Raw genomic sequence first — 9719 nt, 5'->3', positions numbered from 1 at the left:
CCTCCCGCTCCATGTTCAGGTGCCTCTGTTGCAAACCTCTATGGCAAGTTATTTGACTTCCTTTACATGGAAACACTAAGGGGCACCAGAGAATGTCCCAGCTTCCAGACTTAATGTGGTCTCCATGTTAAATGCAACCATTTTTTGTGTGCCCTCTGGGAGGCTTCACTCTACATGGGCCCTAAGACCTTCAAACCAGTAAAGCTCCATTTCTCCAGGACAGAAATAGGAAAACTTTGTGACTGAGACATTTGGTACAATACAGGCCGGACAGGACAAGGCTTCTGTCCCAGGAGGGCTGATGACATGGGCTCCTGGAGCTGAGCTGCTAGGCCGGGGAGGGCCGGTCTGTCTCCCTCACAGATGGCCCAATGCCAGGGGATGCCCTTGAGGACCCTCGCTCCAGTTTGGCTGAGAATAAAAGAAACAGACATGGTCAGCATCTTCACCGAGCCCACTGGGGCCCCTTAGGGATGAGCCCCACAGGCCTGGGCCTCTGGCGTCCTCGGGGTCCCTGTGTGGCCCCCTGGTCTGTGACTGGGGACACCCCTGCAGGCTGCTGATCCCAGAGGGAGTGCTATGTGCAGTCTGGGGTTGGGGAGGTTTTTGGACTGGGGGAGCCTCAGGTCACTCCTGGTTCGGCAGCCCTGATTCATATCTCAGACGGAAGAGGCCTTCACTGTCACCCAGCCCACTTGCCACCTCACATGGGGGCCTGTCTCCACAGTGGGTGAGAAGGCCCTGGGCCCGGGGCCCCCTCTGCCCTCCAGGCTGTCCGCTCCATGCCGGGGCTGGACCCGTCCCACACCTGGCTGAACTCTTGTTTCTGGCTCCGGGCCAGGGGATCTTCCCATGCCCTCTGCCCATATCCTCTCTGGGCCAGGAGCACTGATTCTGTTGTCTCCTGGGCTTGTTGCCTTGCCAGCCTTGGAGGGGCACTCGAGAGTGAGGGGTCCCTGCTGCTCTCTAAGGAGGTAGGAGTTGGGGCTTCCACAGATGGGTCCGACAGCCCCAGTGCTCTTCAGGGCCCTTCGAAGGGAAGAGGGGGACAAAGTGGAAAGTGGAGAAGGGGCATTGGGGAGGGTCCTGCCCACAGACCCCCAACCCGTCTGCCCAGCATCCAGCATGTCCAGCACACATGTGCTCAGCACCTGCCCTGAGGACCAGCAGACCCATGTGACTGTCTTTGAGTAGAGGAGGAAGAAGAAGTGCAGAAGGAAGCTCCAGGTAGTGTCACTGGCGGAGGGTGTCTAGGTTCTTGGCGTCTTGAACAAAGAATTGGACAAAATGGACAAACAAAGCCAGGAAGGAATGAAGGGATTTATTGAAAATGAAAGTACATTCTACAGTCTGGGCGAGGGCCCAAGGATGGGGGCTCAAGGGCCCCGTTACAGAATTTTTGGGAGTTTAAATATCCTTTAGAGGATTCCATTGGTTACATGGTATATGCTTTATGTAATGAAGAGGATGAATTAAAGTTACAAAGTCATTTACTTGGTGTACACCCTATGGAGAGGATATTTGCTGTTGTAGCTGAAGTGTGAATCAGCCTTATGTTCCCTGCCTCCAGTCCCTATTTTCCTGCCTCATTTTCCCCCTGAGAGATGTGATTCCCATAAATCTTTGTGGGAGGCAGAAGGACCAATGGTCTTTCTTCTGTTACTGCTTCATGCTGGCTTGGGGCATAGTCCCTACCTGTTGGCGATCACAGAACTCTCGCCCTGCTCTGTCTAGTGGAGGCAGAGTAGCTCCTTGATGGCCAGGGGTGGTGTCTTCACCTAGAACTGGCTGGAACCTTTGTTGCGTAACTATCTGAAGCTTGATGGTCTCTAGGCGAGAGGAAATGAATTTGGTTAAAAGATGTAATGGGAACTTCAGGGGATGGATATCTATGTTGTCAGGAATGTTTGTTATTGCAGGAGAAAAAACAAAACCTGGTCTGTTCTAGAATCTATGTGTTTCCTTAAACTCTTAGCACAGATAACTCCCTTTTGGCTTGGTTTGGTCTGCTGGGGCCTAGTGCATGATCTTAGTCTAAAACAATGGCATCCCAGAATTTTGTTTAAAAATATTCCCCCTTTTTGGTCAGGTTCTCTCTTAGGTGAGAGTGTGGCCAAAACTTAGGGCCTTAGCGCCACTCTCAGTTACCATCATTTTGGGTTTCCGGTCTCAGCACTTCATTGATAGGTTGCGGTGTCCTCAAGGTTGCACATTTCTTTCAGCTCTTGTCATTCTGGTTGAAGAGAGACCATATGACGTTCTAGAGATGTCTGCATGCAAGCAATAAAAACTTCGAGAGAATCCAGTGCACCAGGGAGACTATTCTCATGACTATTGGGAGGACAGTACGAAGAGTTTGGAGTATGGTCCTTACCGAGGGTCTCCATAAGTCAAACCTCCTAAAATCAAATAGAGCAAAGAATGAGCTAGATAAAGAGTCTACTCACTTAATAAGTAGTCTCTTTGTTAATCCCCTGCCACTGAATTTCCATAATTTTCACCTGATGTATTTTTCCATAGGCCACAAGTGCCAGCAGCGGAACAGATACTTCTTGTTCAGCCAATTCTATTATAACTTTCACAAGAGAATTTAAAGTTTGCTGTGTCCTTTACTGTATAATTTGCTATAGAGTCTATCATGAGGGATACATTTCTAATCATTGCTTCTTTTACTTTAAACCATGGAAAAAGGACCTAACAAACGATGCCCTTCTAGAAGAGTGAAGACCTCCTGGCAGTGTTCTTTTTAACCCATGATGTGGGTTAAAAGGAATGAATCAATGTTTTGTTTATAACTGAATATGAGGCAATGTATGTACCATTAAAGTTTTGTATCTACATTAGGCCTTCATCTTTTATCTATCAAAGTATAAGTTTTTCCATGTATAGGGCTGGCTGTAAACTTCCTCACAAATAAAACTATACCCAGTAAGTGCACATAACAGACTGACTCCCTTTTCACTTCTATTGTTTATAGAGGCGTAAGCAAGAAAAAATATTCAAAGAAAAGAGTTTCATGATAATAGAAGTCTTAATCTGTGAACGTGGAAAAAGCAGTTCACATCAAGGATGCCATCTTCTTCTGGGGAGAAACTTTCCTGGCTAGTTTTACCTTAAGGATTTCAACGGGTGTACAGTTCCAAGAGTGATGAGGGACGCTTCTCAGTTGTGAGATTATGAATCCAAAGTTCAAGGTCCTGAAGTTTTGTAATAGTGTGGATGGCAAGGACAGTTTTTCTTTGACGTTCTCAGAAGATCCAAACCATAAAAAGTTTTCTTTACCAGATGAAACTACACTGTAGCATAATAATCTGCTGTGAAAACATTAGCCCTCTGGCATGGGAAAGCTTTTTTTTTTTTTTTTTTTTTTGAAACAGAGTCTTGCTGTGTCACCCAGGCTGGAGTGCAATGGTGTGATCTCAGCTCACTGCAACCCCTGCCTCCTAGGTTCAAGTGATTCTCCTGCCTCATCCTCCTGAGTAGCTGGGACTACAGGCACCCACCACCATGCCCGGCTAACTTTTTGTACTTTTAGTAGAGGCAGGATTTCGCCATGTTGGCCAGGCTGGTCTCGAACTCCTGACCTCAGGTGATCCTCAGCCTCCCAAAGTGCTGGGATTACAGGTGTGAGCCACCTTGCCTGTCCAGGAAAACTTTTATACAACCAGAAAACATGCACTGAAAATAACAATTGAGTGAAATCCCTTTATAAAATGTTCAAATGGCCCACCAGGTGACCAAATGTACCTGAAGCTTTAATAGTTTTCCCACGAATATAGAGCCAAACATTGGTTATAAACTATTTTAGTAATTTATAAGTTACTACATGAATGTATTCACTTTGGATTGTTTTATCTTTTCCATGATGAGTCATGGAATGCAGAACTTTTAATAATAAAAGCTTTAAGGACTCAAAAAGGACAAGGTGGTCATCCTGGTTCTCCATGAGTCCATGCTTATTAACATCAGATGTATATCCTCTTGAATACCAGTTGTTTTTCTAAATTAGGTGCATAGCACTGATAACCGATGAGTTATCAAAGGTAATTTGACTTAAGCTGTGAATTTATTCAAATTGTATATCTAAACAATTTCAGTATCAGCTGGTTTAACATGAAAATCTGACTTTTCTTGGTATTTAATTTTTTTTGTTCTACTTGGGTAGAACAAATTTCCTTTATATTAGGAAATTTAGTTATTTCTGTGGTTTACAGTAACTTAACACAATAACCATAATTATAATTGGTAGCATATACTTACACATTAGAATTTTAGAAATCCCATATAATTTTGGAATATATATTAGTATTATTCACAAAAATATAACCTAAAGAAGATTGAACATAATTTTGGCAATCCCATATGCCTAACCATGTCAAATAATCTTGTTTACTTCTTTTCCAGATGTTTCAAGGGCCCCCCTGATCCATTCAAAAAACTAGGCATTAGGAAAGAAAATTTTAAAACTGAAGTTTAATTTTGGAATTCCAGATTACCATAAATTATTTATTTTGCCAAAATTATAACTCAGAAATTTTAAAGAAGCAAAAAACTTCTATAATCTTTTACAAAAAATTCTAATGTTCTTACACACCTTGCATGTAAAACTGTTTCTAGTAGTCTTAATTACGTGTTATAATGGTGACTCTCAGCAATTTTAATTTTAATGTGAAACCTGGTAACTTATGTTCTGATAAGGGTTGACTATTTCCAGCATTAGCTAGGGGTGTGGCCAACTCCACATGTCCTCAGGCCTCACCTGGAGGAAAGCAGACAAGTTAAATAATTTTCAAAAGCTAAAGAAGCAGTTTATGACCTTAAAGCATTTAGCAAACCTGATATTTGAACATAACTTAGGCCACATGTTTACATTTTGAAGACATTTGTATTTTACCAGTAATCTTTAAAACTGTCTTTATTTCCCAAAGATTACTCAAGTCACGTGAACTAAATAAAAGGCATTACATTTTTCACTTTTCTGACAAAATATTTGTTTTAAGCTCTTATTATTATTAAACCAATTAATTAAAGCTCTTTTATATTAATTAAAACTTTACAGAGAAGATAAACAGTGACTTTTACTATTTGTTTAACCAGTTTGTACAGAGAGAAAGAGGCCAGTGACTGGCTGGTAAGAAATTCTTACCCTTTTGCCAGCATGCCACGTTTCTGGGTTCTCTCTCCCTGACCAGCCCTAGTTGACCCCGCTTGACTGTATGCAAACAAACATGTTGCCATGAATTAAGATATTCACAAATAGTTTACAAATTTTGGAGAAATTAGGCAGAGAGAGAGAGAAATGTGACTCAAATTCTATTTATTAGAGTATACTCAACACACTTAAAGTATCAGGGAGCCTAGAATCCAAAAAATTAGTTTAAGGATAGGAAGCTGGTGTGCTCCATTAACTCCTGTGGCCCAACAAAGGCAGCATAGAAATTCCAGATAAATGGAACAAATAATGATTTGCTAGAAATGCATAGGAAACAAAATAACTATTCACAGAACCAAGTAAAAGCCTTCCACTAGGAACTAAAAAAAAAATTGGTTATACATATATGCATACACATATACATACATACAAAGCTAGAGGAGAATAAACGCAAATGAATGAAAACTAGAAGCAGAAACAAAAAACAGGAGACCAACCCTAAATTTTCCTACTCGGTATACCTTGGAGGAGTGTTACCTACCCCCAAAACCCACATATTACATATTTTATTCCTGATACACAATTTAATATCCTCAAGTTCATCAATATTATTATAAATTCTGTGCAATCAAGAAATTCACTTTAGGCACATGACCAACAAGTACTCCAGCACTATCCAAGCAAAGTGGTAAACAGCACGAAGCAATGCAAGCATGGATGTGAAATTTGGCTCCACACTCAATTCAGCTTCATGCTTAACTATATTTAAAAAAGAATTGTCAAACTGCTGATTCATTTCTTTACAATACTTTTATTTTACTTTAATCAAGATTTGGCTTTAACAATGAAAGTGTTAATTAGCCAAATATCTCCAATTCTCTATCAGGTTTTGAAGAATGTTTTATTATTTAAACTTTTTTCGCATCTTTCTCCCTTACTTAATGATTCCTTACTACATTGTTTCATAACCTTTTCAAAACTGTAATTTGAACTAACTTTTAGATAACTTCTGAATTAGACAAAATTATTCTTTTTTTCACCTATAACATAACCCTTTCTAGCATATTTTGTATACAGAAGTATGTATTAACTAGAATTTTTATTCTTAGTCACCTAAAACTTCAGTGAAACCCTAAAAAGCAAGAAATCCTGAACTATCAGATATGGACATTTATAGATAAAAACAACTCCACAACCTTTGCCCAGAGTGTTTCTGAGAGGGACGTTCCCCCGGGTCTTCTCCAGGACCAAGGCGCCAGAGTTCTCCTGTTCTTTTTCAGTGACCCAGGAAAACGAAGCCCCCTCCTATATTGATAGCTGGGAACTGTGGAGTCTGCCATCCCTCCTCTTGAGACAGGGTCTCCACTAGCACAGAGATTGCTTTGGATCAATAGATCATTTTTTCCCCAAACCAAACACCCTCCTTGCTTGGCTGGTGTTGTTCCTAAGGCAGCTTCACTGGTGAGAGTGAGTGAGGATTGAAGTAGAATACAGCAGTCACCAGATGTCTTGCTTCCTACAGAAAATGATATCTTCGTGGTCCCTGAATGATCCCAGGAGGCTGATCCTATAAAGACGTCTGGTCCCTGACCCCATTTGCCTCCAGGTGCCCAGAACAGCCTATCGTGGGCCTTCACCCTCGGCAGGTGGACGTTGTTGTCTCAGCTAAGACTGAGAACTACCAACCTGGATAATTTGAGCAAAATATTGAGGACCGAATAAATATGGCTGGGAGAAACCTTGTCCTCATCCATCTCCTTTATTCCAAAAATAAATTTTGGAAAGTTTCCAAAATCATATGTAATATGGTAAGATGTTTGAACTTTTATGGGATCAGGGAGAGGGGAAACTTTAGAAAGAGGGGAGGGCTCTCAGAGAGGGTAATGTTCAAACTGAGGATTCCAGGATAAGGAACATCCCCCCTGACCTGAGTGAGAAAGGAGGAAATAGCATTCCTGGCAGAGGGAAAAGCCAGCCAAAGCCCTCAGGGCAGGAATGAGAAGTGGAGGACTTCTCTGAGAATAAGCTTCATATGGTCTGGGACAGTGGGCCCTGGAGAGTCAGGAGGGCTGAGGTTGAAAGGACACCAGGACCAGGCCGTGTGGAGCTTGAAAGCTTCTCTGCACCAAATGGAGATTTCATTCTGATCGTATTCAGCATGGTTTTCAGCAATGAGGAGATGTGATCTGACTGATGTTTGCAAACATTGCTCTGGCTTGCAGTTGTCACCTAGGAGTAGAAAATCAGAATGGGCCTCACTCCTCTAGTAACAGTAAAACAGCGGATAATCTACAAGATCATACCTTTCCCTGAACCTATCAGAAGCTGAAGACACAGGGCAAACACTCAGCCTGAGGCTGAAGGAAGGCAGGAGCCTCTGAGGAGAGGAGGTGTGAACACGGCTCCCTGTGGCCAAACATGAGAAGGAGACAGCCCTGCCACACAGGTGGGGAAGACTGGCTCAGTCGATGCCTTTAAAGAATCACTGAAGGCTGTGTGTGAGTCAGCATGGAAGTGTGGACCTCCTGGGATTTTTGGACAGCGGAGTTCACACTCGCTTGCAGGTGCTTCTCTATAGATGGCCACTGAGCCTTTCTCAGACATGAATGTATTGGGCACAGAGTGGGAGACCAGAGAGACCCTTCCACAACAGTGCCAGCCTGGGGCAGGGGAGCAGCTGCCACTGCAAGAAATGCACAAAGGTCTTCCAGACTCTTCTTCCAGAACAACAACAAAAAAAAGCCATACCTTCTGGGGAAAGGGCAGCAAACCCTGCTGGCCTCAGGCTGCAGGAAAATCCCACTGAGGTTGGTGGTGTGAAAGGAAAAATAAATCTTGGTGCCCCAGAATCACTAAGCTAAAAGGAAAAGTCAAGCTGGGAACTGCTTAGGGCAAACCTGCCTCCCATTCTGTTCAAAGTCACCCCTCTGCTCACTGACATGAATGCATATCTGATTGCCTTATTTGGAGAGGCTAATCATAAACTCAAAAGAATGCAACCATTTGTCTCTTATATACCTATGACCTGGAAGAACCCTCCCTGCTTTGAGTTGTCCCATCTTCACCTTGAGTTGTCTCACCTTTCCAGACTGAACCAATGTACCTCTTACACATATTGATTGATGTCTTAAGTCTCCCTAAAAGGTGTAAAACCAGGCGCTGACCTTACCACCTTGTGCACATGTCATCAGAACTTCCTGAGGCAGTGTCATGGGCGCTCATCCTCAACCCTGGCAAAACAAACTTTCTAAATTAACTGAGACCTGTCTCAGATTTTTGGGGTTCACACTGGGAAGGAAAAGAAAAACCCCCACTGCAATTGCGGGCAGGAAATTGTCCCAGTCCATTAGAGTGCCCCTCCTCCTGGGGAAGAAAGGATGGATAAAAAAACCTCATCCTCTGGGCCCTGGAACACTGGGCCTGCCTCATACTGAGACTGGAACAAAACGACAGTCAGTGGCCCTGACCCCACACTAGGTCAGCAAGCACCAGGTAACAAGTAATAGCAGTCTACAGCAAGGGACGGCCAAAAAATGTGGATGGGCACACAGGGAAGGTGTAAAGCTGAGGGTGGAGCATGAATATTGTGAGCCCAGCCCTTACCAGGGACCCAGTAGCACTAGGGGGATTTGAAGCCAGTGGTGCACTGAACTAAAATGGCAACAGCAAAACCCAGACCCAGTTCAACTCATCACTAGATCAACTCAACCCCTCACACCAGCAGGTAGTAGAAGGAAAGGCATGCCCATTTCCAGGTATAAATACTTCTTGCTTCAGTCTCTACTGTCTTACACATGTCAAACGTTCAATCAAAGATCACAGGACACACAAGAGCAACTAAAAACACTATCAGGAGAAAAATCAATCAACAGAACCAGACTCAGGTGGACCACACACATGAATAGATGGGGAATGTCAACTGAGAGATGGAAGCTGTAAAGAAGAGTCTAACGGGAATGCCAGAAGAAAAAAAAGCGATGGTAGCAGAGATGAAGTATGCATTTGACAGGCCTATCAGTAGACTCAACCCTGTAAGAATTAAAGAAAAAGGAAAGAAGCACGAAAGGTGGCTTGGCAGTTAAGGACAGGTTTATTTTAGAGAAAACGAACTTGAGAGGGGCTTTTGGATGAGTTAGTTTGGAGGCACTTTTTTTACAGACTAAGAGTGTTTAAGGATTTAGGGTAGGAGAGTTTATTGGAGGCTTGGACTCTTGTGTTTTTTTTGTTGTGTTTATTTGAGGGGGAGAGTTGTGAGTTTGTTTCCACACATTTTTTTTTTTTTTTTTGCAGCTGCAGGCCTACCCCCTGAGTTTGCGTTTAGCTTCCCTAGCTTAGTGCACCTGAAGGGAAAGGAATGTGCTTATTAAGGCCCACTGTTTTACTGGGCCCATTGTATGAGAGTGAAGTTTGGCAGTTACCCAAGAGACTTTCCCCTACTTTCCTCTGTGAGCTGTGTTATCCCTGTTTTACTGTTTGCTCTTTCTGGTTGATAGTAGTTAGAAGGGAAGTGATTTCCTTGAAATGCATGAGGCTAGAAAGGGAGCTAGGATTTAAAGTGATGGTGTTT

General features: G+C 43.0%; 1 pseudogene; it reads right to left on the bottom strand.

Moving 5' to 3' along the window:
• Positions 1-659: 659 nt before the first annotated feature.
• LOC112621637 overlaps positions 660-9719 on the bottom strand; it is a 28941-nt pseudogene continuing 19881 nt past the window's right edge.

Source organism: Theropithecus gelada, chromosome 3, assembly GCF_003255815.1.
Source record: "Theropithecus gelada isolate Dixy chromosome 3, Tgel_1.0, whole genome shotgun sequence".
NCBI classification, from domain to species: domain Eukaryota; kingdom Metazoa; phylum Chordata; class Mammalia; order Primates; family Cercopithecidae; genus Theropithecus; species Theropithecus gelada.
This window is presented reverse-complemented; position numbering and strand designations above follow the sequence as displayed.